The sequence below is a fragment of the Rhipicephalus sanguineus genome, unplaced genomic scaffold (genome assembly GCF_013339695.2).
Source record: "Rhipicephalus sanguineus isolate Rsan-2018 unplaced genomic scaffold, BIME_Rsan_1.4 Seq222, whole genome shotgun sequence".
NCBI lineage: Eukaryota > Metazoa > Arthropoda > Arachnida > Ixodida > Ixodidae > Rhipicephalus > Rhipicephalus sanguineus.
The window spans coordinates 56,157-82,541 of NW_023614804.1; the positions used below are offsets into that span (position 1 = coordinate 56,157).

The 26,385-nt window shown below is 45.2% G+C and overlaps 18 non-coding genes across 18 annotated transcripts; all 18 read right to left on the reverse strand.

The window, feature by feature from the left end:
* Window positions 1–403: 403 nt before the first annotated feature.
* Trnaq-cug (transfer RNA glutamine (anticodon CUG)) lies at window positions 404–475 on the reverse strand. Its single transcript has one exon. It is a non-coding gene; the product is annotated as a tRNA-Gln (tRNA).
* Window positions 476–481: 6 nt separating this feature from the next.
* On the reverse strand, window positions 482–553 carry Trnae-uuc (transfer RNA glutamic acid (anticodon UUC)). Its single transcript has one exon. It is a non-coding gene; the product is annotated as a tRNA-Glu (tRNA).
* A 4,929-nt stretch (window positions 554–5,482) lies between these two features.
* On the reverse strand, window positions 5,483–5,554 carry Trnaq-cug (transfer RNA glutamine (anticodon CUG)). Its single transcript has one exon. It is a non-coding gene; the product is annotated as a tRNA-Gln (tRNA).
* Window positions 5,555–5,560: 6 nt separating this feature from the next.
* Window positions 5,561–5,632, reverse strand: Trnae-uuc (transfer RNA glutamic acid (anticodon UUC)). The gene has a single exon. It is a non-coding gene; the product is annotated as a tRNA-Glu (tRNA).
* A 73-nt stretch (window positions 5,633–5,705) lies between these two features.
* Trnaq-cug (transfer RNA glutamine (anticodon CUG)) lies at window positions 5,706–5,777 on the reverse strand. The gene has a single exon. It is a non-coding gene; the product is annotated as a tRNA-Gln (tRNA).
* A 6-nt stretch (window positions 5,778–5,783) lies between these two features.
* Trnae-uuc (transfer RNA glutamic acid (anticodon UUC)) lies at window positions 5,784–5,855 on the reverse strand. The gene has a single exon. It is a non-coding gene; the product is annotated as a tRNA-Glu (tRNA).
* A 6,640-nt stretch (window positions 5,856–12,495) lies between these two features.
* On the reverse strand, window positions 12,496–12,567 carry Trnaq-cug (transfer RNA glutamine (anticodon CUG)). The gene has a single exon. It is a non-coding gene; the product is annotated as a tRNA-Gln (tRNA).
* Window positions 12,568–12,573: 6 nt separating this feature from the next.
* Trnae-uuc (transfer RNA glutamic acid (anticodon UUC)) lies at window positions 12,574–12,645 on the reverse strand. The gene has a single exon. It is a non-coding gene; the product is annotated as a tRNA-Glu (tRNA).
* Window positions 12,646–12,720: 75 nt separating this feature from the next.
* Trnaq-cug (transfer RNA glutamine (anticodon CUG)) lies at window positions 12,721–12,792 on the reverse strand. The gene has a single exon. It is a non-coding gene; the product is annotated as a tRNA-Gln (tRNA).
* A 6-nt stretch (window positions 12,793–12,798) lies between these two features.
* Window positions 12,799–12,870, reverse strand: Trnae-uuc (transfer RNA glutamic acid (anticodon UUC)). The gene has a single exon. It is a non-coding gene; the product is annotated as a tRNA-Glu (tRNA).
* Window positions 12,871–12,944: 74 nt separating this feature from the next.
* On the reverse strand, window positions 12,945–13,018 carry Trnaq-cug (transfer RNA glutamine (anticodon CUG)). Its single transcript has one exon. It is a non-coding gene; the product is annotated as a tRNA-Gln (tRNA).
* Window positions 13,019–13,024: 6 nt separating this feature from the next.
* Trnae-uuc (transfer RNA glutamic acid (anticodon UUC)) lies at window positions 13,025–13,096 on the reverse strand. Its single transcript has one exon. It is a non-coding gene; the product is annotated as a tRNA-Glu (tRNA).
* A 74-nt stretch (window positions 13,097–13,170) lies between these two features.
* Trnaq-cug (transfer RNA glutamine (anticodon CUG)) lies at window positions 13,171–13,242 on the reverse strand. The gene has a single exon. It is a non-coding gene; the product is annotated as a tRNA-Gln (tRNA).
* A 6-nt stretch (window positions 13,243–13,248) lies between these two features.
* Window positions 13,249–13,320, reverse strand: Trnae-uuc (transfer RNA glutamic acid (anticodon UUC)). Its single transcript has one exon. It is a non-coding gene; the product is annotated as a tRNA-Glu (tRNA).
* Window positions 13,321–13,395: 75 nt separating this feature from the next.
* On the reverse strand, window positions 13,396–13,467 carry Trnaq-cug (transfer RNA glutamine (anticodon CUG)). Its single transcript has one exon. It is a non-coding gene; the product is annotated as a tRNA-Gln (tRNA).
* A 6-nt stretch (window positions 13,468–13,473) lies between these two features.
* Window positions 13,474–13,545, reverse strand: Trnae-uuc (transfer RNA glutamic acid (anticodon UUC)). The gene has a single exon. It is a non-coding gene; the product is annotated as a tRNA-Glu (tRNA).
* Window positions 13,546–13,621: 76 nt separating this feature from the next.
* Trnaq-cug (transfer RNA glutamine (anticodon CUG)) lies at window positions 13,622–13,693 on the reverse strand. Its single transcript has one exon. It is a non-coding gene; the product is annotated as a tRNA-Gln (tRNA).
* Window positions 13,694–13,699: 6 nt separating this feature from the next.
* On the reverse strand, window positions 13,700–13,771 carry Trnae-uuc (transfer RNA glutamic acid (anticodon UUC)). The gene has a single exon. It is a non-coding gene; the product is annotated as a tRNA-Glu (tRNA).
* Window positions 13,772–26,385: the final 12,614 nt, after the last annotated feature.

Here is a 26,385-nt window from a genome sequence, read left to right on the forward strand (position 1 = left end):
AAGCCGCTTCACTGGAAATGAACGCAGAGCCACAGAGCACGCGGTTTGCGCTCTTTCAGTTTAGGAGTAGATGGGTGAATACAACGTATTTCTGGAGTAAATGAGAGAAAATCGACCTCAGACCACCTCTTGAATTGAAATAACGTCTGAAAGGCCCGTGAACGTGTACGCTGGATTCTCGGCGACAATGACCGTGAAGCAGTTACGGGGGGGGGGGGGGTCAGGTCGGCCTCAGGGGGGGGGGGGGTTAGAACCCCAAAGCCCCCCCCCCCCCCCCGTCGGTGCGCCACTGGAACCCACGCTAGTGGCCGTACTCCTGTGATATACGTGCACACTACAAGCTGCAGAGGAGTTTCTGCTCCGTTAAAAAGGTCGTTGTGCTTCGTGAAGGAAAAAAAAAAAAAGGTCTCACAGAGATTTGAACTCGGATCGCTGGATTCAGAGTCCAGAGTGCTAACCGTTACACCATGAGACCACACCTTTCCGACGCCGGGAATCGAACCCGGGCCTCCTGGGTGAAAGCCAGGTATCCTAGCCACTAGACCACGCCGAAGATGGAAACGACAGCTGCAGAGGAGTTTCTGCTCCGTTAAAAAGCTCGTTGTGCTTCGTGAAGGAAAAAAAGAAGGTCTCACCGAGATTGCGGAGCGTCACGGCGTTCTGTCCTCTACGTGGGCGCGGCCAGCGGTTACAACGGCCTCCCGTTAGGGTGTCCTGTTAGTAACTCCTCCGTATCTAATAAAGTTCGTTGTCTGTCTGTCTGTCTTACCGAGATTTGAACTCGGATCGCTGGATTCAGAGTCCAGAGTGCTAACCGTTACACCATGAGACCACACCTTTCCGACGCCGGGAATCTTTTTTTTTCTTTATTGCGAAGTTGCAATACAAAACCATGATACAAATGATAAAACAAACATTAACCAATCTTGGCCAATGCTTGACATTAAAAAGGTTTATGGCATATCAAACTATCTAGGAGACGATACCACTCTGGTTTATCCGTCATGTGTTTAAGGCTTTCACGTATATAAACAATGCTCTCATTGAAGTACTCTCTCGGTGACAATATACAGATGTCTTCATGGCGCACTGCCATACCAGTCTTCCATATGCTATGTAGATTCATCGCCATGAACATATCATACGGCACCCCATCGTCACAGATCGTTGGCAAAAAGCGTATGCCGTATGGTGTTACTGGTAAGTCCTTTTTCAAGGTGCGTTGTAGCACGTCCCACAGAAATAACGCGTCAGAGCAATCCAGAAATATATGTTCCATCGTCTCAGGCTTTCTGCATCTGAGACAATTGATTGTCCACGGCACAAAAATCCCTCTTTCTTTTAGCCAAGGTTTCACAGGCAATGTCGCACTGTGTAGCTGAAAGAAAAAGGTTTTACACGACGCACGTATTGGCATTCTCTTAACTCGTTTCAACACGTTTGCACTGCAGCTTTTATCGTACATGGATCGGTATACTGGCATCGGTAAAGTGACGTCAATGACGTCTTTGTACAGTTTTTTCCTTGTAACACTACTAAGATAGTCCAATGAAAAACGCGCTTTCAAAAACCGAAAAGACCATACCACTTCACGCAGGAATCCTGTTATTCTCAAACCCTTTCTATAATCTGATGAGACAGCAAATTCTGGGAGAGCATCACTTAATCTTAGTTGAATAACTGTGCGCAGGAAGTTGTTTCTTTGATCCCGCAAGAAAAAAATCGTGACGCTACCTGTTTCAAAAATAAATGTGCTAATCCGAGACCACCTGCCTTCAGTGGTAGAAATAAATTAGTACGGCTCATTCGCTCCCAAGTTGAACCCCATATATACATAGCGAAAACTCTGTGTAGCTTCTGGATACTCATTCTTGATATACATAAAAATTGCAGTACATACCATATTTTCGCGACCAGAAAGATATTGCACACTGTCGCTCGTGCGAATATAGACATGTTGCGGCCTCCGAATTTAGCCGTTTTCTCCTTCACCTCATCGATTTCCTGTGACCGATATTCTTTTGTGTCATCGTAATGTTTTAAAGGTACGCCAAGGTATTTCATCGGTGTCGTGGTCCATGTCATGCTTTCGAGAAGCATTGGAGTAGCTTCCCAGCTTCCATGCCATAAACCCAGCGATTTGCTCCAGTTTACAGTACTGCCGGTCATGCTATAAAACTTTGCAGTCACTTCAACCGCCTTGCTTACGCTTTGCTTATCTTTACAGAATATGACAACGTCATACGCGTACGCTAGTAATTTTATTTCGCTGGTATCTAGACTAAATCCTTTGATGTCATTATTATGCATCACACTTAAGCAAAACGGTTCTAGGAATATTGCAAATAGTAGTGGAGAAAGAGCACATCCTTGTTTTACACCCGTCCTGATGTTAATGCTGTGAGTCAACATTTTGTTAACTACAATTTGCGTCGATGCGTTGCGGTAGCACATCTTTACCCCTTTCAATAATATGGAACCTACATTGGCGTGTTCCATGACAAGGAGAAGAATTTCATGCGCCACCTTATCGAAAGCCTTCTCCAAGTCTAGTTGTATCATCGCAACTTTTTCCGAGAAGGCATCGCAGCACTCAAGGATCCTCCTTGCCACGTGAATATTTGTTGTTATAGACCTCCCCTTTATGCCACACGTTTGTTGGGGACCTACTAATTTTCTTACTACATTTTGCAGCCTACTTGCCAATACCTTCGCATATATCTTGTAGCCTGTGTTGATCAAGCTAATTGGTCGATACTGTCGCACTGATAGTAGTTTTTCAGGATCACTCGATTTTGGGAGTAACACTGTAAGGCTTCGTCGGAAAGATGGAGGTAGTACTTGCTTATCATACGCCTCCGTTATTACATCATGCAAGATACCGGATAGCTCTTCCTTAAACGTCTTATAGAAGCTTGCACCGAAACCATCTGGTCCTGGTGATTTACCATTGCTCATTTTTTCGATGGCTTTTTCTCTTTCCGCGACCGTTATAGGGGCCCCCAAGTTTTCTCTCTCGCTATCATCGAGTTTAGGCATTTTCTGAAGAAAAACTTCATCGAATCCTTCTGAAAAGGACATTTGCTGCCCCAGCATTCCCTCATAGTAGTTTTCAAAAGCGCGTAGAATTATTTCTTTATCCCAGGTTACGTCATTCTGGTACGTTATGACATTTATCTCATTTCTTGCAGCATAGCCCTTTTCGTCAGATATTGACCTCTTCGTTGGTTCTTCGCCGCACCAAAGCTTTTCTGCGCGTGCGCGGATAATAGCACCTTTATACTTTTCAACGTCCAATCGTTCCATTTCAGCCTTTTTTCTTTGTACTTCCAACATTGAGCTTCCAGGAGCACTTCTCTCTTTGCTCAAGAGAAAATCTAGCTCAGCTTGTAGTTCTCTTTCTTTCCTTTTTTCTTTCTGTTTTAGTACACACGATCTTTCAATGGCGTCTAATTTGAGTTGCTCCTTAAAATATTCCCACGCTTCGCAACAACTTGTTTTGTGCCTTTCGTGATACGCCCTAATCCCATTCTTTACTTTGCTAACCAATACTTCATCCTCTAAAAGTTTATCATTAAATTTCCACAGTGACCAATTAAACTTTGAGGGCTTCTTCGGACCTATCAAAACATGGACTGCACTATGGTCACTAAATGACACATTTGATACGCCATAGTCGCTACAGTGCGATATAATTGGGGTTGAAACATAAATTCTATCTAACCTCGCATGACTATCTCGCTGGTAGTGTGTGAACTTTGGAATTTTCGTATTTGCAAATACATAACCAACATCTGTAATTTCATGCTCTTCTATCATTCTGACAAGAGCTCTTACACTAGCATCATAATAAATCGGTGGTGCACGTACACGATCCTCCACATTACACACACAGTTGAAATCACCCATCATTATAATACACCCTTCTACTCTCAAATAGCCATCCAAAACATATCAAAAAAGCTCGTCCGGTCGCTTATTCCATTCGGAGCGTACAAACAGATAACGCGCCACTTCATTGCACATAACAATAAATCGCACACAACCAGGCGTCCATTTTCATCCGTTATAACACTTTCAATTGTTGTACCCAACGTTTTTCTAATCAGGAGTGCACAGCCGCCGGCTCTTCCTTAGAGTTTCCTAAAATGACCTAGAGGGAACTCTGGCGCTGCGATCGTTCAGCCACCCTGGGAATGATGGGTAGTACACGGATTTGCCTAGTCTTCGTGCTTGTGGGCTTCGAACGCACTTGTGGCTTTGTTTATTGCTATGTTTTGGTTTTCTTTCGGATAAAAGAATGGATCGTTGTGAACTTCGTGACCAGATTTGAATCGGTGAGCCTAAAGAAGTTAAAGTGGTGAAGTGGAACTGCTGACTTTTGCTGAACTTCGTTTTACGACAAAGCGGATGCAGGCGACGCGGAGCCAAACGGAGCCGAAAGAACGAAGTTTAGACAAATCCGTGTACTACCCATGATTCCCATGCTGGCTGAAGCGCGATGCATTGCAGCTCCCATAGACACTAGCGCCAGAGTTCCCTCTAGTAAGTATTGTAGGAAACTCTATGGGCTCTTCCGCATGCACGAGATACGCACACAAGATGGCGCGACGTGAAAAGATTTACCATTCTGTCCGTCCCTTCCTCACTTTCTATCTTTGTCTCTTGCAATGCAATAATATCAAGATCTTTATCGTCATCAAGGCGTCGTAGCTGATATTGCTTCCTTCGTCCTGACAGTCCCCTTACATTGATAGTAGCTAATCGCAAGGGCTTGTCTATGCGAATCATTTTGTTGTGACGAAGAGGCGGACAAAGCTACTCACTAGCCCGTTACTTAGCACGTGATACGAAATACCTTTTACGGTCGAAAATGTAAAAGAATGAAAAAAAGGGGAAAAGAAAAGGAAAAGAAAAAAGGAAAGGAAAAAAAAGAAAGACCTTCTAAGTTAGTGCTGTGTCGGTCGGTTTCCGGCTCGCTGGCAAATTAGGGGGCGGCCTCAAGGTCATCCGACGATATGGCGTCTTTGGCATCGGTTCCTTCGTGCTGGTATCACCCACACTTCCTTGAGGGTCTTCTTCAAGGGTTCGTTTTAACGGCGCTCCACTTGTGTCTCATCGGTAGTCATCTTCAAATCCCTCTCCGAGCTCCTGTCTGTCTTTTCATCGGTGTCGACTTTGGCCATCTTCAGAGGCAACTTCGGGGTTTCTTTGTCCGCCGCATGCACCACCGTTTCCAGAGTTGTAGCTTGCGGCGCCATCATTGATCCACTGGCGGCTTCTTCAGAGTCTGCTTCAACCATTAAGTGTTCGCGGGTTACTTTATCACCTTTCGGAGGGCAAGCTATATTGACGTAGGTTCGCACGCATTCGCTTTCTTCATGACCAAAACGTTTAGACCACGCCGGAGCTGGAAACGACAGCTGCAGAGGAGTTTCTGCTCCGTTAAAAAGCTCGTTCTTCTTGGTGAAGGAAAAAAAAAAGGTCTCACCGAGATTTGAACTCGGATCGCTGGATTCAGAGTCCAGAGCGCTAACCGTTACACCATGAGACCACACCTTTCCGACGCCGGGAATCGAACCCGGGCCTCCTGTGTGAAAGCCAGGTATCCTAGCCACTAGACCACGCCGGAGATGGGAAGGTACTGATGCAGACGAGTTTCTGCTTACTGAAAACAGTTGTGTACCGTGGAAAAAAAAAAGAAGAGGTCTCACCGAGATTTGAACTCGGATCGCTGGATTCAGAGTCCAGAGTGCTAACCGTTACACCATGAGACCACACCTTTCCGACGCCGGGAATCGACCCCGGGCCTCCTGGGTGAAAGCCAGGTATCCTAGCCACTAGACCACACCGGTTTTTTTTTTTTCTTTATTTCCTGCTTTGGTCAAGACACACTTTACATAGGAATTCTTATCTTTGAATTCAACACTTCACAACATGTTCAAATATACATTTTAAAAGCGGGACTGACATCTTGTCCCGTGTAACTAATTTAATAATATTTCACTGTGAGCAGCTTTTCTATCATGGGTAGCCAGTCAGGTGGCTCAGGAAGTTCGTATAACACATCTCTAATGTACAACAAGTATTCATGAAGGTATACCTTGGCGGCTTTTGGTGCTTCATTTTCATGCCTGATATCCATTCTGGTTTTCCAGACACTGTGCATGGTTACTAGCATTATCATATCACATGGCACATCTCCTGTTTGTTCCCAAGGCAAAAAGCGTATTCCGAATGGCGTAAGTGGGAAATCTTTTTTTAAAGTTCTCTGGAGGATGTCCCACATGAACACAGAATCAAAGCAATCTAAGAAAATGTGTTCGATTGTTTCCGGCTTATTGCATATCAAGCAATTTACACCCCATGGTAGATAGAATCCCTTATCTTTCAGCCATAGTTTAACGGGGAGCGTGCCAGTGTGTAGCAAAAAGAAAAAGGTTTTAGTTGACGCTCTTACAGGTATTCTGTTAATACGTTTAAACACATCTTTCTCAGATCCTAATACATACCTATTACGGTATACAGGCACTGGGCACATGATATTCACTAAATCCTTATACAGTTGTTTTTTGGTTACCGATGACAAATACACTAACGAAAAGTGCTCTTGTAGGAACTGAAAGGCATAAACGACTTCTTTTAAAAAACCTCTCACCGCTACCTGCGTTGGAGAATACGATGATACAATGTACTGTGGTAGCTTATCACGTAGTCTCACTTGCATCACCGCACGCAAGAATCCATCATTTTGATCCCTTAAGTAAAAGAATCTTAGAATAACCTGCTTGAGGAATAAATGCGACAATCCCACTCCCCCTTTCTTAAGCTTGTGAAAAAGATTAATTCGGCCAGTTCGTTCCCAAGTAGACTTCCAAATAAACACTGCAAATATTCTGTGCAACCTTTGTACACATATTCGAGACATACATAATACCTGTAGCATGTAAAAAACTTTTGCTGCAAGAAACACGTTGCACACTGTTGCGCGCTTAAAGATCGAAAGGTCACATCCTCCCCACTTGGTTGCCTTTGCCCGAATGTTTTCAGTTTCATCAGCCCATTGTTCAGTGGTTTCTTGATAATATTTTAAAGGCACTCCGAGATACTTGGACGGCGTGGTGGTGAATGTGATCCCTTCAAAGTACTCTGGTTTGGAATTCCACTCACCATGCCAAAAACCCATACACTTTTGCCAGCTGATGGCGCTTCCAGTATAGGCGCAAAATGTTCTTGCTTCTCTTATCGCCTCCTGTATGTTGTTCTTATTTTCACAAAATATCGCGATATCATCTGCGTACGCTAAAATTTTTACCTCATGTGTCAAGAACTGGTATCCTGTTATCTTTGTGTTGCTCATCAATTTTAAACAAAAGGGTTCTAAGTAAATGGCAAATAACAGAGCGGAACAAGGGCATCCTTGCCGCACACTAGATGTCACAGCTATGCTAGCGCTAAGTTTTTTGTTAATCACGAGTTTAGCATAGCAGTTCTGATATGCCATTCTCACACCCTCTCGTATTACTCCACCAACGTTAGTGTGATCCAATAGCGCAAATAATATTTCATGACTCACTTTGTCGAAGGCTTTCTGCAAGTCTAATTGTATCATCGCTATGTGGCCATTAGTGGCATCACAACATTCTAAAATGGTTCTCGCCGTGTGAATATTGTTAAAAATGGTTCGTCCTTTTATACCGCACGTCTGGTGCGCACCAACAATACTCGTAATTACTGATTGTAGTCTCTTTGCCAGAACTTTCATGTAAACTTTATAGTCAACATTCGTAAGACTTATGGGCCTATAGTTTTCCACACACTGCAACTTTTCTGCGTCTTCAGTTTTTGGTATGAGTATGACGTGACTCGCCCTAAAGGACAGAGGCAGTTGCTTAATTTCATATGCTTCAGTAATAACGTGATAAAGCATTACCGTAGTTTCACTTTTGAAAGTTTTATAAAACCCTGCCCCTATGCCATCAGGTCCTGGCGACTTGCCTTTACTAAGGTCATCGATTGCTTGCCCAACTTCTTCTATCTTTATGGGCGTTTCCAGCGCATCTCTGACGTCATCTTCCAATTTCGGCATAAGTGACAAAAATGCTTCTATGAATTCGTCTTTCACTTCCGTTTTACCGCCCAACAGTCTTCGGTACGTTTCAAGGAAAGCTTTTTCGATAACTTGCTGCTCCGAAGAAAGCTCACCTCCGTAGCGTATTTCTTTAATCTCTTTTTTTGTTGCATATCGTTTTTCTTCCGCAAGCACTCGTTTTGTGGGCACTTCGCCAAATGTGAAACGTTCAGCACGTGCCCTTATTACTGCCCCTTTATATCGTTCTTCCGTAATGCATTCCATCTGTCTTTTAACTTCCTATATTTCTTTGCTAAACAATGCGGGAATAGTGCTATCTGCATTCAGTAGATATTCAAGTGTGCTCTGCAGATCTTTTTCTTTTTGCTTTTCCTTGAATCTTATGACACTTGACCTCTCAGTTGCGTACATTTTAACTTCATTTTTAAATTGCTCCCAGACGCTTATGTAACTTGTGCTTCCATTACGAAGTGCATCTTCAGCTTTCTTGCTTACTACTTTCACAAACATCTCGTCCTCCAAGAGTTTTTCATTCAACTTCCATAAATCCCAGTTAAACTTCGTAGTTTTTCTTTTCTTGCCAATTTCGATCGTTACGAGAGAGTGATCAGTGAAACTAAGGTTTTTCACGGCATAGTTTGTGCACAAAGGTACAATACATCCAGATATATACATTCTATCCAGTCTGGCGTGACTTTGCTGCTGGTAATGTGTAAACTGCACATGACTTCCACGGAATACATACCCTACATCTACCAAGCCATATTCATCAGTTATTGCAGCAAGCTGTAATGCACTTTTGTCGCGTACTGGAACATTTTTCACACTGTCTTCGGGCATGCACACACAGTTGAAATCACCGAGCAACACAACAACACGATCGCATCTTAGAAAAGTGTCTACGTAGTCAAAAAAACATTTTCTTTCACAAGCTATATTAGGCGCGTACACACAAATTATTCGCCATTTTTTTTTTACAAAAATTCGGCAGATCCCACGTACCGTGGGAGTCGATGTTATGCGAAGCATGCGGCGGGTAGGGGACTGTGGCGTAACTTTTTTTACTGTGCGACACGTTACAAAATGATGCCTAAGATTTGTATAAATTTTATACGCACACATATATATGCTGCAGAGCCGCATATGTGTTATATAACCAGTTGTTTACGGTTACGTATGCAACGTGGGTATTACCAACACCAGTAGCGGTAAGCTGATACGTAGTGCTTATACGTGTCTCAAGAACGCACGCACGTTTCACGAACCCGTGTACAAGTGTGCAAGTAGTTCTTGACAGTTCTTGGACAAGGGCATCATCACCGCAATCAGTGAGCACTAGCAGCTGGTCGTGACTTGTTATATTATCCGGTCGTGACCGTCGTGACGAGGGGTCCATGTGTAGTGAAGTATGTGGTATAGTAGAGCTGTTGGAATTCGTGGATGCCTCGGTCATTTCGTCGAAAAATTGTCTGTCGACAGAACCGGCGACATGTCGCAACCTGAAGCCACCCATCGCGTTGATGAGGTATAGGCCGTCGAGGCTGGTAGGCCTGGATAGTGCTACGTAGACCAACATCAGTGGATGGTGTTTGTCGTATTCGTAGAATACCTGGGTGTGTGTGGCCTACGTAGCCTAATGTGCAAAGCGGCTGTCAATCAATGAGGCATCATCCTCCGTCAGCATGAGGCCATCGCCCAGCATCGTAAGAAATCAAGAGGACACTGCGCCGTTCTGGTGGACGAAGTGCACTTTACGGTGCGGTGATGTGGATATCATATGTAACTTTCGTTAATGTATTCCTCCGGGGTCGAGCAATGCTTCAATATAGCTTGCTGAATCATAGAGATACAAACGTAATGTTTATTAGACTGCTATAAAGCGGAAGCCGACACTGGAACTACAGACGTCATGTGATATGACGCCAGTATCGTAGGAGTACATATCGTAAGAGTATCATGTAGCGTTTATTGCTTTCTTGTGAAATTAGATAGCCAGCACCACAACCACAACTGACGTTGCACAGATATTACGCCTGCGTAGGCTGTTTTTTCAAACCATTTTATAGACCTGGGGTGGCTCAGTGGTAGAATACCTGATAGCCACGCAGAATGCTTGGGTTCGATTCCTGCTGGGATCCTAATTTTCATACTTTCTATTCGTTGAGTAAATGCTGCCTATGTTGGTTTTCCTTAACGCTTTAGCATTTAAGTAACCAATGTCTGTTCTCGCCGTTCCTGGGTAGATATAAACTGTCAATCACCGGTCGCGCATACCCGTACACCGCGGCGCAAGGTAAACGGGTATGTGCCACACGTGTCTAGTGGAAAGGGTTTGACGACGACGCGACAGGATTTTAACGTTATTCATGTCATGACCCGGCAATCATATTCGTCAAATCCTCTTAACCTCCCATGCAAATCTTGGCCTACACCAAGTTAAGGAGGCGATCATGAGAGCACCCAGACGTAGGCGGCTAGATAGATAGATAGATAGATAGATATATAGATAGATACGTAGATAGAAACGCTCAAAGTGCCAGAGGTCCGCTAAGAAATGCTTCGCATTTAAAAAGTAAAATCGCAAAGTACAAGTCGCCCATTATCGGAAGTAATGACTTTTTCCTCACCAATTCCGATAGACTGTTTTAAAAATAACAGACACCCCCCAGACCTGCCATTGGCATGACACACACATATGTTATAGCTTGTTTTGTAATTATTCGCCAGCCGTTCAGTTAGTTCTTCGCTGTCGATTTTTGATTCTTGCACCGCTAGAATATCAATGTCATTATCAGTCAGTATTCGTTTGTCGTTTTTGAGAAGTTAATCCGCGAATATTTAAGGTGGCTACTTTCAGGGTCACAGCAGAATCGTTAATGCCGACTGCAGGGGGGTCAAAACTCACACCGTTGAAGGGCCCATCACGTCTGGAAGAAGACTTGCGGCCAACGGACTCTCCACGTCAGGTGGTCTCGTCTTTTCAGGCGAAGACCAAGCGTCTCCTCTAGCAGCACACATTTTCAGAGTTCACTGTGCTACCCTTCCGTCCCAGGCTCTGTCGCGAAGTCTGCAGTCAGCATTCCCGCTAAGGCGGGTCTGCTGGCGGTGCCGTCCTCTTGTCTAGCGGCACCTTGGGTTTGAATTTCATTGGAAAGTCGCCTGAAAACCGGCGTTTTCGGGAGTGGGGTTCTTCTGCGCAGCCTCCGTCTGGTGTGCCGTCTTCCTCGGTTTGTTTCACGCGGTCTCTTACGACCGTCTTCTTTGGTCGCAATCCAGTTCGGGCTTCCTGATGGCTTTCTTCTCTGTTAGTTGCGGTGCTCGCGGTGGTACTTGTCTTGTTGGTGTCCGTGTCAGCGTCTGCAATTTCCTTCGTGTCATAGGCGGGCGCGGCCGCGTCGTCGTCTTTACGGCCCAGTTCTTTTCAGAAAGTTCCGTCTGTGACTCGCTATCAGGTTTCGCTGAGTTCATCATCCCCGACACGGTCGCCTCCGCGTCAGCCTGGTCCATGAGGTGCTCGTCAACGGCGTCGTTTTCGTCCAGACCCTGTCACATTGGCGTAGCTACGCACGCACTGGGTCTCGTCGTGGCCATAGCGACGACAGAGCCCACAGCGTGGTACTCGCGCCTATGTGTCCGGTGCCGCGGCACCGGAGGCAGAGCGGTGGTCTGCCAGGAACCGTGCACGAGTGCGTGGTCCTCCCCGCCGCGAAGCTGATGCGGCAGGTCTTCCACAGTGTATCCTGCCTTCAAGCGAAGGGACACCAGACGCGTGTGTGAGATCCTTTGTCAGCACAGCCTTGCACACGCCATTTCTCCCGCGAAATTGCGCTTACGGTGCCGTAAGGCGCCAGGGCGCTTCTTACGTCCTCGTCTGGTGTGTGGTGTGCAAAAGCCAGTACAGCTTATCCTGACGTCTTGATGCTGGGACTCTATCGCAACACACCTGTGATCCTTGACGGTGTATGCTGCGGTCGACAATATCTTCTTTTTGGCACTCTCGTCCTTGAAGGCTAATCGCCCATACGTGATTCAATTTGATAGGCTCCTAGAGCCACCACTTCGGCATTAACTGCAAACGGTCTAAAGAATCACGGAAAGCCTTCGACTCGATATGGCCTCGCTTTCACGTCCGCGTGCCCAAATGACAGTGGTTGGTCAAACCTGTAGGTAACTGGGGCAATATAATCTGGTAGTCCTGTGTCGTCTTCGTATCGTTAAACCTGATGCCGCGACCCGGCTGGGCCGCTGAAACCGCCCCTTTCGAGGAGCACAACATTCCGCGTCCGTTCACTACGGTGGCCGGAAGTGGAATCTCTAGACCACGCCGGAGATGGAAACGACAGCCACAGAGGAGTTTCTTCTCCGTTAAAAAGGTCGTTGTGCTTCGTGAAGGAAAAAAAAAGAGGTCTCACCGAGATTTGAACTCGGATCGCTGGATTCAGAGTCCAGAGTGCTAACCGTTACACCATGAGACCACACCTTTCCGACGCCGGGAATCGAACCCGGGCCTCCTGGGTGAAAGCCAGGTATCCTAGCCACTAGACCACGCCGGAGATGGAAACGACAGCCACAGAGGAGTTTCTGCTCCGTTAAAAAGGTCGTTGTGCTTCGTGAAGGAAAAAGAAAAGAGGTCTCACCGAGATTTGAACTCGGATCGCTGGATTCAGAGTCCAGAGTGCTAACCGTTACACCATGAGACCACACCTTTCCGACGCCGGGAATCGAACCCGGGCTTCCTGGGTGAAAGCCAGGTATCCTAGCCACTAGACCACGCCGAAGATGGAAACGACAGCCACAGAGGAGTTTCTGCTCCGTTAAAAAGGTCGTTGTGCTTCGTGAAGGAACAAAAAAGAGGCCTCTCACCGAGATTTGAACTCGGATCGCTGGATTCAGAGTCCAGAGTGCTAACCGTTACACCATGAGACCACACCTTTCCGACGCCGGGAATCGAACCCGGGCCTCCTGGGTGAAAGCCAGGTATCCTAGCCACTAGACCACGCCGGAGATGGAAACGACAGCTGCAGAGGAGTTTCTGCTCCGTTAAAAAGGTCGTTGTGCTTCGTGAAGGAAAAAAAAAGAGGTCTCACCGAGATTTGAACTCGGATCGCTGGATTCAGAGTCCAGAGTTCTAACCGTTACACCATGAGACCACACCTTTCCGACGCCGGGAATCGAACCCGGGCTTCCTGGGTGAAAGCCAGGTATCCTAGCCACTAGACCACGCCGGAGATGGAAACGACAGCTGCAGAGGAGTTTCTGCTCCGTTAAAAAGGTCGTTGTGCTTCGTGAAGGAAAAAAAAAAGAGGTCTCACCGAGATTTGAACTCGGATCGCTGGATTCAGAGTCCAGAGTGCTAACCGTTACACCATGAGACCACACCTTTCCGACGCCGGGAATCGAACCCGGGCCTCCTGGGTGAAAGCCAGGTATCCTAGCCACTAGACCACGCCGGAGATGGAAACGACAGCCACAGAGGAGTTTCTGCTCCGTTAAAAAGGTCGTTGTGCTTCGTGAAGGAAAAAAAAAAAGAGGTCTCACCGAGATTTGAACTCGGATCGCTGGATTCAGAGTCCAGAGTGCTAACCGTTACACCATGAGACCACACCTTTCCGACGCCGGGAATCGAACCCGGGCCTCCTGGGTGAAAGCCAGGTATCCTAGCCACTAGACCACGCCGGAGATGGGAACGAGAGATTCAGAGGGGCTTCTGCTCAGCGAATGAGGTAATTGGGCTCCGTGGAAAAAAAGAAGGAAAGGTCTCAAGGAGAAACTTGAACACGCATTTCTGGATTGAGAAGTCGTTTGCGCTTAGTAAAAGCAGTCATTAGCTTGCGAGAAAGAAATGAAGAAGTTGACTGCCTGCTTGTTCCCCGATTACTGGGGCATGTCCACCGCTGGGGATCGGCCAAGAGGAAGAACTGCATTGAGTCGATAACCACGTGGACGGAATATCAGCAACTTATACTTCTTCCGTATTAATTAAACAAAGTCTGAACTTCAATTTCAAATTTGCCTTTAAAAACTAACCGACACCTGGCCAAACCCCAGTGTGGGTATGAGCCACAGCTTCTAGGGTCTACTCTACCTTAAATTCCCATGGAAGTCTCACTGGAGTCAATCTCGACAATCAGAAGTTACGATCACCAGATTTCGATGCCGTGCTCCCCCATTAAACTTATACTAACACATAGCTGGTCTGACGATATCGCCCCTCTGTCATGTCTGCGAAGAAATAGAAAATATTGAGCATTATTTTTTGTCGTTTCGCAGATATTCACTTATCAGAAAGCATTAGCGCACCCAGGATTTCTCTCAGGGGGGGGTTGAAATTCTGAGAAGACTACAGGAATCTAACGACAAATGAAATATGTGATACCAAATAATAATAATAATAATAATAATAATAATAATAATAATAATAATAATAATAGTTTTAATAATAATAATAATAATAATATCAAATGTGATGATGATGATGATGATCTTTCAGCGTTTTGCAGCAAGATATTGAAAATACTTGAGAGGGCCGAGAACACTCAGTGAAGCAGCGCACGTAGAAATAAACGGCATATTGAATAAACCAACGCGTAATATAGTTCCAACAAATGTGTCTGGCAAATACTTGTTTTTGTAAATTTTTCAGCTCCATGTAGTGATAAGGGTGCTGACGCGCGGGCCGGCTGGCGATCGCACAATGCTGTTATAAAACAAATGATTACTATGGTAGCGCAAACAAATCGGACGCAAGAAAGGCCACGAGGACGACGTTTTATTAAACACTTCTTTAAAACATGGCGAGCTCGCCGGCCGAATTTGTAAACACGTAACACGTACACGCTAAACGTATAGCTGACAATGAATACTGGAAAACAACACGCACATTCACGACAATGTAAGGCATGCAATACTACATAAGACATACATAAGACAACATAATACAATACAAATGCGAAGGCGGCGCCGCAGATGTCCGACTCACCACGAGGGCCCGAGGCAAGCGAGCCGCGGTACCGACCCCCACGGACCCCGCGGCCGTCGTCCATCCGCGCGCGCAGCCACACCCCGAAAGAGAGATTCACTGCTGTTTCTATGCGCCGGCCTAAATTCGCGGCGGCGATGCCGGCGCCACCGTGCTAAACTCGGATTACAGACAGCGCATCGCTGGCCTTGGACGAGGTCTCCGCTTACGCACAAAGCACGTGCGTGCAAACACAGCGGCCGCGCCCAAGTTACGGCAGGCGCCTTTACAGAGGTGATATAGCACCGCGCCGTGTGCCTTTCTTGTGTTCCATTTATTGTGTCTTGTGTCCGATAGCCACAGTAATCAGGAAATGTCATACAAACAAGCCCCATTGGCAACTTTAGCAGTTGAAAAATTCTGCAACTGAGAATTTTGTGCATAATGCGAGCAGAACATCCTATATTATACTTCCTTCGAGCCTCGCCAAACTACAAATCTGAAAGTGTATCGTAAATATTGATTGTAAACTTTCTGGCATTGATTATAAACAGTATGCACAGGTCAGTGCAGCACACGTATACAATACAATTCTCACGGATAAACTGTTGTAGCCACGCTTACCGATTTGCCATGTCATTCGGGTGCACAGGTTCGGCGACTGAAGTACCCTCTGATAAGTGACTGATCGATTGACGCATCCGAAGGCGCTATGTGCCGAGTCATCGGTTCCTTCTTGGCCGTAATCGGGCATTCCGGTGTTTTTGCTGCTTCTCTTGAATTGGAACACGGAATCTTTGTCGGGAAGTAGGTGAGGATCGTGTTCGACTGGCACGTCAGCGAGATGTCTGGTGTGGTAGGTCACTGTCGACGCAGACTCGCGCAGCAGACACAGAAGCAAGTTCTAGCAAAGCGGACTTTTCCGTCCGATGTACAACATACAAAAAAGAATTAAGTGGTAAAAAGAGAGAGAGCGAGAGTTGCCTACTGAAAAAAAAAAAAAGAAAACGTGGCACCCCAATATACCTTTCGCATTTTCCAAAGCCCCTTTTTCTTGTCCCACCGCCTTCAAAACATTTACTCATTCTGCCACGTCGTCTTACTCCTCCCGTCTTCGCAACGTATGGATTTCGCATAGCATTCGTGCTTGCTTGGGGTCCCTGCGTGTGTGCAGTACTGCGGCATGGCTGGCGACGCACACACTAGTTGCTCCAAGGCTTGCTCAGAAATGCAGGAACGACAGTGTATGTGCTTAAACTAAAATCGTCATGTGCTCGAGCTGTACGCTGTACGGCCTCCGGGGTTTGCGGTCGTTTTGACGAATGAGCCGCGTACTACGAGGTCGCCTTTCTTCTCGCCGCTCCAATGCACCTCATCCGTCCGCTGTCAACAAAGTTAAGAAAAAAATGCCTGACCACCCCGCTGGCGACACCATTTGCCTGCACAAAACGCAAGCCCCGAAGAAAACAGAAAACACTTGTTTCGAAGCGCCGCCGACGGCCTCTTATCTTTGGAACTTTGAGTGAGCATTGTCCCTACGTTTCGGAATCCATACGGTTCTTTCTTGAGAGTTCGAGGGAGCGAGACAAACCAAGAAGGCTTCTTTTCTTGTTCGTCCGGTATGAAAGGGTGAGTCAGGAGGCGGCGGTGCTCGTCAGCAGAAGAACAGAGGAGTGCTTGGGCTTGACCGTTGGGAATGAGTTGAAGAGTAAAAGGGGGTGGGGAGCTTCTTTGGCGTGTGGATGTGTCGAGGTAAACTGTTAGGTGAGAGACAGGGAAAGGGGGATACTTGGAGTGCCGGAGTGTGTGAGCTGTAAGCAGACATCTTTTTTTTCTATTTTCTTAGGCTCTGCGCAGTGAAAAGCGAAGACGCTACGTGTGGGTTGCCTTCAGCGTGGTTCACGACTGGGTAGCTTGTATCTGCCAGCATTCATATTTCTGGTAATTGGTTTCAGCTGCGAGGACTACAGTTTCAAGAAAATTGATTCGGTGGTCTGCGTCTTTGCAAAATTGTGGACGTCTTTCCCGTCTTTCTTACAGGTTCTCAGTTCCGCTGATACAGCGGGCGTCGCAGCCAGTACAAGCAGTTTTGTTGAGGATGCCTCGGTTTCGCTCTTCCGGTGGCCAGACTTTTGGAGAAGGCAGAGAACGCGCTATTGTGCTCGTAATGCTGAAAACATTTTCACGAACCACCCGTCCCCATCCTCGGCTGCGGGCCACGCGCTCGGGGGGGGGGGGGGGATATGTCAACAAGACCGTTTCTTTTTCCTTCTTTTTTCGGCACCCCGCACCAAAGCGAGAGCCGTAGAAGGCTCGACAAAGAAAAGAGCGGAGTATGGAAGCAACTTGGAAAGGGCTGCAGGAAAGGAAGCAACTTGGAAAGGGCGGCGCGTCTAGCACTCACAAAGGGCTGCAGAAGATGGTGGGGCAAGCGGGCGGTGTACTTTTGAAGCCCACACGTGCTTAATGGGTGAAGTCATTGGCGGACATACGCATCAAGAGTCATCGATGGCCTCAAAACTTGGGCGGCTGTCCAGTAAGAAGAAGGAGGAGGGAAAAAAAAAAGAAAAAAAAGGCAGGGGGGTACAGTCGGAATAAGGCGCGGAGAACTTGCAATATTTTTAAAAAAGAACATTGTTAGTGTACGATGGAGGCTAGTAGGGATTTTATGTTGCGAATAGAATATTTTTCCAGGTTATTTGAAGGCTGAGCGTACTTTATGTCTCTTAATATTATAGAAATCATGCTATGGCTTTTAGTGATTCCAAATTACCACGAGCTAGATTTATTCCTGATGGGTGTAGGGATTGAAATTTGTGTATCAAATAGTATCAAATACGATTCCATGTATTTCCTCTCCCGTGGTGACCGTAAATTTGTAGAATGTAAAGTTTGGCTTGATCGAAATTGTGGTCTTGTTGGTTGAAGTGGCTATCCCACCTCATTTTCATTTTATGTTTTGTAGAACCCATCTAGATGAAAAAGGAATGTTTGTCGGCAGGAGAGCGTATATTATTGAGTATTTAAAGGAAAAGAAAGGTGCTCCGTGACGGACACAATTCGTGTTCACTATAATATCAAGGATTTGAGAAAAAGTAATGAGAATGCCATCGGCATCGTAACAGGAAATGTTCATCACGCTTAAGCGAGTTTCTAATCCATAGCGAGTAAGGCATTGAATGTACATGAAAACGCTTGTTATTTCTATAAAATGAGTTTTGTGACGTAGAATTTGAAAAAGTTGCACATTCGAGGCAAAACCAACATATACTTGTTGCGCAACTCTGTCGTCGCTCCATTAGGTCCATCAAACCAAGCCATGTGACACCGACAATTTAATGTTATTTAGGCACTTGATATTCTAATCTCTAATTGCATTAGAAGCGTCCCAGTAACCAAATATAATTGGCGTGTGTGCAGGTGTGAACCGGATAATAATGTTATAAACGGTAAACAACACTGCGAACTCCTGTTCTGAACATACATGTATGTAGCACTGCGTACACAGCTGGATTAGCTGCTATACGTAATAGTTTTTGATGTCACATGCACTGTGCACCGACGTCTGTGGCTAAGTCACGCGCCGCATTATCATTGTACACCGTCCCGTTTTAGACTTCCCCCGAGAATAAGAACAATAGCTTGTTTCGAAGATTCCGAACTATCTCCTTGCTCTATTGCAGTAATCAGAGGGGACAGGAAAAGAAGAGGGGTCAAACCGACGACCCGTGAAAGCATCTTCTCTTTCGTCCAAAACTGCTTCACTGGAAGTGAACACAGAGTCACAGAACTTGCGGTTTTCGCTCTTTCTGTTTAGGAGTAGATGACTGAATACAACACATTAAATGAAGGAAATTCGACCTGAAACCACCTCTTGAATTGAAATGATAACGTTAACAAGGCCACCTGAACGTGTACGTTGGATTCTCGGTGACAATGACCGTGAAGCAGTTACGGGGGGGGGGGGGGGTCAGGTCGGCCTCAGGGGGGGGTTACAACCCCCAAAACCCCCCCCGTCGGTGCGCCACTGTCTGAAAATACAACAAAAAAACAAAAACAACGAGCACGTTATTCTCTCTCGGCGTTTCTTGTCTTTTGGTGCACTTCGTGGTGCCAGAACAGTGATTCACGTGACATCAGGGTACATACTATCGACTGGTCCATGTACGAGAAATAACAGTTGTTAATTGTCTCCCATACTGATTTGCTATGCAGCCGCCCACCCGCACTTGCTTCTCTCGCAAGACTATCGTGCGCGATTACCTGATTTCGCTCCATTTTGTGCGTTTGCGACCACGCATGCAGAGATAACAGACTGCAGCCGACAAACGAGAAATCATGATAGCTTCAACGCTTAGTGCTGACATTGTACGCGTGCTTTATGAAGAAATAAGTGGCGAGGAGATGTCCGCTGTAAGAAGGGTATTGAAGGCGAGGACGCAACCAATGGAAAAGGCGCCGGATTATACGATTCTCCCAACGGACACACTCTTTACAGCGGGAACGATGCAGCTTTCCAGGAAAAAGGCGAGTCCGCTTCGACGGTTTTTTGTATATTTTTTATTGCGTTAGCAATTGTATACACACTCAGGACAGGTTTTCACCATCGCCGTCATGATCAGTATAAACACAAAATTGATAACATCGCTCCGCGCATTGTATGTTCTACCCGCGAGTAAAATCTCGCGAGCGTTGGCAAGGAACATGGCTAAAGCAGAGATAAAACAAGCTGGCCATCTCCGTCACATGGAATAACATCAACCCGCGTGCGAGGCCTGCCGTCAATTGCTCCTCAAGCAGAAGGAAACGCCCCGCCCGTCATTAGCTGGGCGAAGGATCAGGAAGGGATGTCTGGGGAGAGGGACTGCGTAACTCAGCAGCAACTGTGAACTTTGGCTATAAGGGCGCGGTCGAGAGCGCTGGCACGCGCGCTATTTCGGCAGACATCCCCCAGCGAACGCCTCGTATACCTTTTACGCACTTTGAGCGCTGTGATCTCACTGCTTCGCGCTCGGACCACTGATACGACAAACCGACCGAAAACCGCTTCTCTTCCGGCAGCGGCCGTACTGCCATACACCAGCGTTTTGTAGAGTTAAGTGAGATCGGAGCACAAAGAGTTAGCTGCTAGCCCTCGTTCATGTAACATTACAGCGTGTACTTATCCCATTCAATGCTTCGCCCTCCCCCCCCCCCCCCCCCCCCCCCCCGCGCCACGCCGCCGCCGGTCCGATGAACCCCGCGCCGTTCACGCGCCGCCGCCGGTGATTTTGGGTCCGGCGCACATGTCTAGTTTCAACAGTATTTCGGCGAAAAGAGACCGGTCGTACGTAAAGTCGTCTTTGAAGTGCGCCACGTAAAGTACCACGCTCTTCGATAGCTTCCATTCCTTTCACCTCACTGCGATAACCCGCAGCTATTGCAGCTTTACGTGTTTCGGAAAAGCGTGAAAGCTAGTCCCGTCCGGAACATACGTGTTCCAGCAGCCTACGGCCCTGCATTTCGTCCTGCAAAATAGTTAACTTTTCTGAATTAGCCGCTCGTACAGGGGCGCGACGCAGAAAAGGAAGTGATGCGGCTGCAGAGTGTTCTGCTCACGTCGGCCGTGGACTGTGATTTACGTCATTTCCGTTTCTGTCCGATTTGCCCGGGCACACCGCTAGGGTTCCGCGTCGTCTGTTAGCTGACAATTAGAGCACCGATTATAAATGAAATACGCGACTGCAAGATTTTTCACTGTGATTAACATTACTTACCCAACATATAAAACGCATTCCAAGCGAATTCTGTCCAAGTCAAATTTCGTTGCAGTTGGCCTTTAACGACGCACTCCATGCGTCCATCCGTATTTCCACGCTAGCTGATTTATCCCTTATGAAGACAACGTGCTGGTATAAAAGCTTTCTGCGATATTTTATAAAAAGATGGTGCATTTTTACGGCGCTGTATGGATGTTCGGAAACATCTATCTGGAATGCTTGCTCTCACTAAAGAATCACTTCAAGATCAGCGCTTCTTCTCTTTTGTGCAGATTTTTGCATGCTACGTACTTGAACTCGCATCAAACCGCCACACTTGCCATACGAAGAAGTACAATAATAGCGTTTCAGCGAAATGTGCCCTAGCAGATGTGTCATTTTTCTCACCTTCTTTTTCCCCTTCTCTTAGAAGATATTGCCGTTGAATCGGTTCACATATACAAATGTTCTCACGTTTCATTGTCCAACGACCTCTTATGACGGAAGCATGATCCAATGACTCGCTCACAAAGCTGAACATAACAACTCCGCAACATGTCAAATTGTAAGCACCTAAATCACTCGTTAGACCAAAACGAAACTCGAACACACATGAACCATTTGCAATCATATGCAAATTACGTTTATTTCAACAGATTCCGTTGTGTTGTGTAACATAATCGACGCAAAAGTATCGACGCTGCATGGCTTATACATTCCTCATACTGATAAATCTCCACCTCCTCCACAATGTTGGGCAATGGCGGGGCAATTAACTGGGAACTGTTACCAAATTTATTTACAATATCAGTTGCAGGTGGTCATAACACGCACCCACTATAGTGCCTAAGAGAGGCTGAGAACCAAGAGGTACTTTGAAGAAGTAAAAATATCAATAATCAACAAGTAAGCGCGTTGACTGAGCCAAGTCGGTTCTTCATTTTCTTTGTCATGATGCCTATCTCTCATTATTGGTCTTTTTGAAAAATATTGTTCTTCGAACGTAAGCATCGCCAAAACATCCCTGTAACAATGGCTTCTCGTGTTTTGTCCCGTAATTTGTGAGCTACATAATCGTACATGCGAGAACTGCTCTGCTCACTTCGAGAGGGGGCTGCTTTGATTGTAACTGACTTGAAATCGCTGAAGCTTAGAGTTATTCCCATCGCTCGTATCGAAATGCGTGACATCTCTTCATTTCTGTAGAATATACTTCACACAGCCACATAAAAGCATATTCTAGTCTCCAGATGTGTCTACGCGGCCATATTTTGAGACACTGCATGTACAATGGAGGAAGTTCTGTGAAAGCAGTTCCAGTTACAACGATGTATATAGCAGTGACGTCTGCCAACTGAGCGTGAAATGCAGTGACCACTGAAATTTCGCGTTGCACAGCGTTATGGTCCTTGCACTGTGCTGCGTTTTACTGCCGTAGCACAAGTGAAGGCGCACCAAACCGAAAATCGCCCTTTTTCTGAGCCGCGGCCAGGCGGAACGGAGAGCAAGGCTCGGGGCGCCGATTAATAATCCAGCGCTTCCTTTATTTCAGCGAATAGGGCTCTGACAGTTGCTCGCGACCATTATCGGCCTTGCAGGCGCCGCGGGGGAAAAATGACACGGTTCGAGCCGCGGAATGCGATCGGGGCCGAGATGGATGGCTGCTCATTACTCGGTCCGCGTGCCCGTGAAATGCGAAAAGTAGCACCCGCGCATCTGCCAAGCAGAAAAGGGGCCCATCTGGTCGAAACAGCACCGACCCGGAAGGTGCGCTGCTTTCGACAGACGCTTCGAGCACAAAAAGACTAAGCACATCGAATGCAACTCAATCATCAAGAAGGTAAAGAATTCTGCGAGGCAGAATTCTTTCACTTGCATGCAGACATTCACAAATGCGCAATGCGCAAGATCTCGGCAGCTGGTGCGTTCCTTACTTACAGTGCTGTAGCCGTGACCGAAAAAAAAAGTAACTAAATACGTTCCTTATTACGCTAACATAAAAGGAAGTGCTACCGCCCTACGTTACCTACATAAAAAGGTAATTAACGCGTTACCGTTACCGAAAAAAGTGACACACGTTACTTCTGCCGTTACTCCGTGGTCATAAATTTGAATCAGTGCGTCTACACTGCAGAAATCCACAGCAACAATGATATAAACCTCATATATTGTATTTCACTTAGAACAGCTATTATTATTATTATTATTATTATTATTATTATTATTATTATTATTATTATTATTATTATTATTATTATTATTATTATTATTATTATTATTATTTATTTTACAATACTGCTAGCCCCGTGGTTAGGGGCCGTACCAGGGTGGTATTAACATCAGTACAAACCAAAATAACAATACAATAGAAGAAAACAAATCTTGAACAAGACATCATCTGTAATACAGAAATGGAAGTACAAAGTCTATAACAAAGGAAGAAGAAAACATAATCATAAAGATAATTCAAAAAATATTTTCAATGAGTGCCTGAAATTCTTCTACGTCATCCACTTCAACCAATTTACTATCCAGCATGTTCCACTCGAAGACCGTGCGAGGGAAAAAGGAGTACTTGAAAACATTGTTTCTTGTTTGAAAAGGAACTAAAGTGAAAGGATTTCTGCGTCTTGTGGCGTAACCTGAGGAAAACATGACGTATTCTTGAGTGTGGCTTTTTAGTCTGCCTTTGACAACTTTAAAGAGAAAATTTAGGCGAGCAATTTTATTTCGGTCTGATAATGTCCGCAAACCTGCTCTACCTTTTAGTTCAGTAACACTCGTAATACCATACTGGTTGAAAATAAACCTGACTGCTTTATTTTGCACCCTTTCCAGTTTATTGATATCAACAGCGGTAAATGGGTCCCATATTATATTGCCATATTCAAGCAGGGGTAAAACCAAAGACTTGTATGCTAAAAGTTTAATATCTTTAGAAGAGTTACGAAGGCATCGCTTCAAATAATGTAATTTTGACATGGCGATATTAGCAATGTGGTTTATATGATGACTCCAACGCAGATCATGACTTATGTAAAGACCTAGGTACTTGAATTCTGAAACACGTAAAAGTTGGTTCCCGTCGGCTGAATAGTAAAAAATCATAGGGTGCTTCTTTTTTGTAATAGTCAAAACAACACTTTTAGCATAATTCACACACATCTGCCATGTATCACACCATTGCATTATGCGATTGAGGTCAGCGTCCAGTTTGACTTGATCATCATGTGAATTTATAACAGAATATAAAACACAATCATCCGCGTACAACCGAAGTCTTGAGTTGCACCCGTCACCAATGTCATTTATGAAAAGCAAGAAAAGCAAAGGTCCCAGTACGGAGCCTTGGGGAACTCCCGATACGACCGGTAGAAGTTTACTTGGAAGTACATTGTAAACAACATACTGCTGCCGAGATGTCAGGTATGCTTGAAGCCAATTACAAAGCTGGTTGTTTTTCAGTATTCCGCGTAATTTAATTTGTAGTTTCGTGTGGGATATTTTATCAAACGCCTTGGCGAAGTCCAAGAACACTATATCGATTTGACTTCGGTCGTTTATAGCACAGGCGAAGTCATGAACTGCTTCAACGAGTTGGGTTGTGGTCGAAAAACCTCGTCTAAAGCCATGCTGACCGGGTGAGAGAATAGAATGAGTATCAAGAAAGGAAGTAATGTGTTTATGTATGATGTGCTCTAATAACTTACAGCAGCAACAGGTTAGAGCTATAGGCCGATAATTTGCAATAAGTTGTTTGTTACCACTTTTAAATAAAGGCTTTATTTTGGACAGTTTCCAGTCGTCTGGCAATGTACCTGATGACAGAGATGCATTGAATATGACTGTGAGAAATTTAGACGACCACTTCACGTCTAACTTCAACAAAAGGTTAAACACTCCTGCTTCATCAATTTCCAAATCATCAATGGCGGGCAGGTTTTCAAATCCAGCAAAATGAGGTGTGCGTGCGTTATCGCATGTGAAGACAGACTTAAAATGTTCGTTAAAAGCGTCAGATATCTCTGTTTCATCAGACGTTAAGCGATCGTTTATCACAAAGGTGTTAGTACGAGATGTTTTTGGCGATATGTATCTCCAAAATTTAGCGGGTGATTCTTTTAATAGCCTACTTAAATGAACACTATAAAAAGCATTCCGATCATGACGAATTTCAGTTTTAAGATTCGAGGACAAGAGGCTGATTTCATTACGTATGTTATCAGTGCTGTGTTTCTTCTTTTGTTTTTTAAGGCGGTTGATTTTCCTTTTTAGGTGAATAATATTTCTCGTGATCCACGGATTAGACACATTTGTTTTCCTAAGCTTAAATGGGACGAAGAGCTGAATACAAGCATGCACAGTGTTCTTGAACTTTAACCACATTGCGTTTACATTATCAGGATCGTTTACTTTACTTTCAAGAAGTTCATCGAATGATAATTCCAATCTATCTATAATGCTAGTGTCATCGGCAGAAGAATAGACAGGCACGCGAGTTACATTAGCTGACCTTGTTTGCATAATGGAACTTAATTCAACTAAGACAGCTTTATGGTCTGAAATGCCGTTAACTACATCGCACTGAATTTCGCCAGGAATGTTGCTACGTACAAAGACAAGGTCTAGGACGGACATACTACTACCTTGTATGCGCGTATGCTCTTTGACTATTTGGTTTAAGTCAGCAAAAGGCAATGTCAATTAGCTCTTCGCCATTAGCGACATCGCTGTTACCAGCTGAAAAGGTAGACCAATCAATAGCCGGAAGATTGAAATCCCCACACAATACGATCTTGGTATTGCTGTTTGTATTGTTCTGAATGTAACTTTTTAAATCTTCTAGCATTTCTATATGAGAACCTGGTGGTCTGTAAGCAACACCAACCATCACGCAATGTTGATCACAATAAACTTTGCAGAATAAACTTTCTGTATCTACTGGGTCATTCATACGCACAACTTTTAGTTTTTTCTTGAACAATAACGCAACGCCACCGCCCCTTTTATTGCGATCGCGACGATGAACTTCAAATTTGGGAGGCACAAATTCATTGTCATATATTCCGTCGTGAAGCCAGGTTTCAGTAAGTGCTACCACGTCTGGATCGTGCACAGAAATAAGGTATTCTAAATCAGCAGCTTTGCTTACAATGCTCCTGCAGTTAACGTTCATAAGCTTCAGTGGATAAGAACCCTTCCCTTGTCACGAATGTGCTCGCTTTGGAACGGCTGTTATCTCATCATTTTCGTCATTCCACATGTAAAGTTTTCCATTTATTGATACTTTATCAAAAATGAGTTTCACGCGTTCCTTGCGGGCTCTTTGGCTGGCGGTGCTGTCCCACAATTTCTTTCTAACGGTACGTACTCTTTCGGAGAAATCTTCCGTAACGTACTGATTAGACCCTTTAAGTTTTGTACAGTTTTTAAAGATCAAAACCTTTTCGCGGTAATCAAGAAGCTTAATAATAACCGGTCGACATTTGTTAGAAGATTTTGCTCCAAGCCTGTGACATCTTTCAATACCGCCAATTGATACATTCAGTTTATCTTGCAAGAAATCCTTGCGTACTGTGTTAAGAAGCGATTCCATA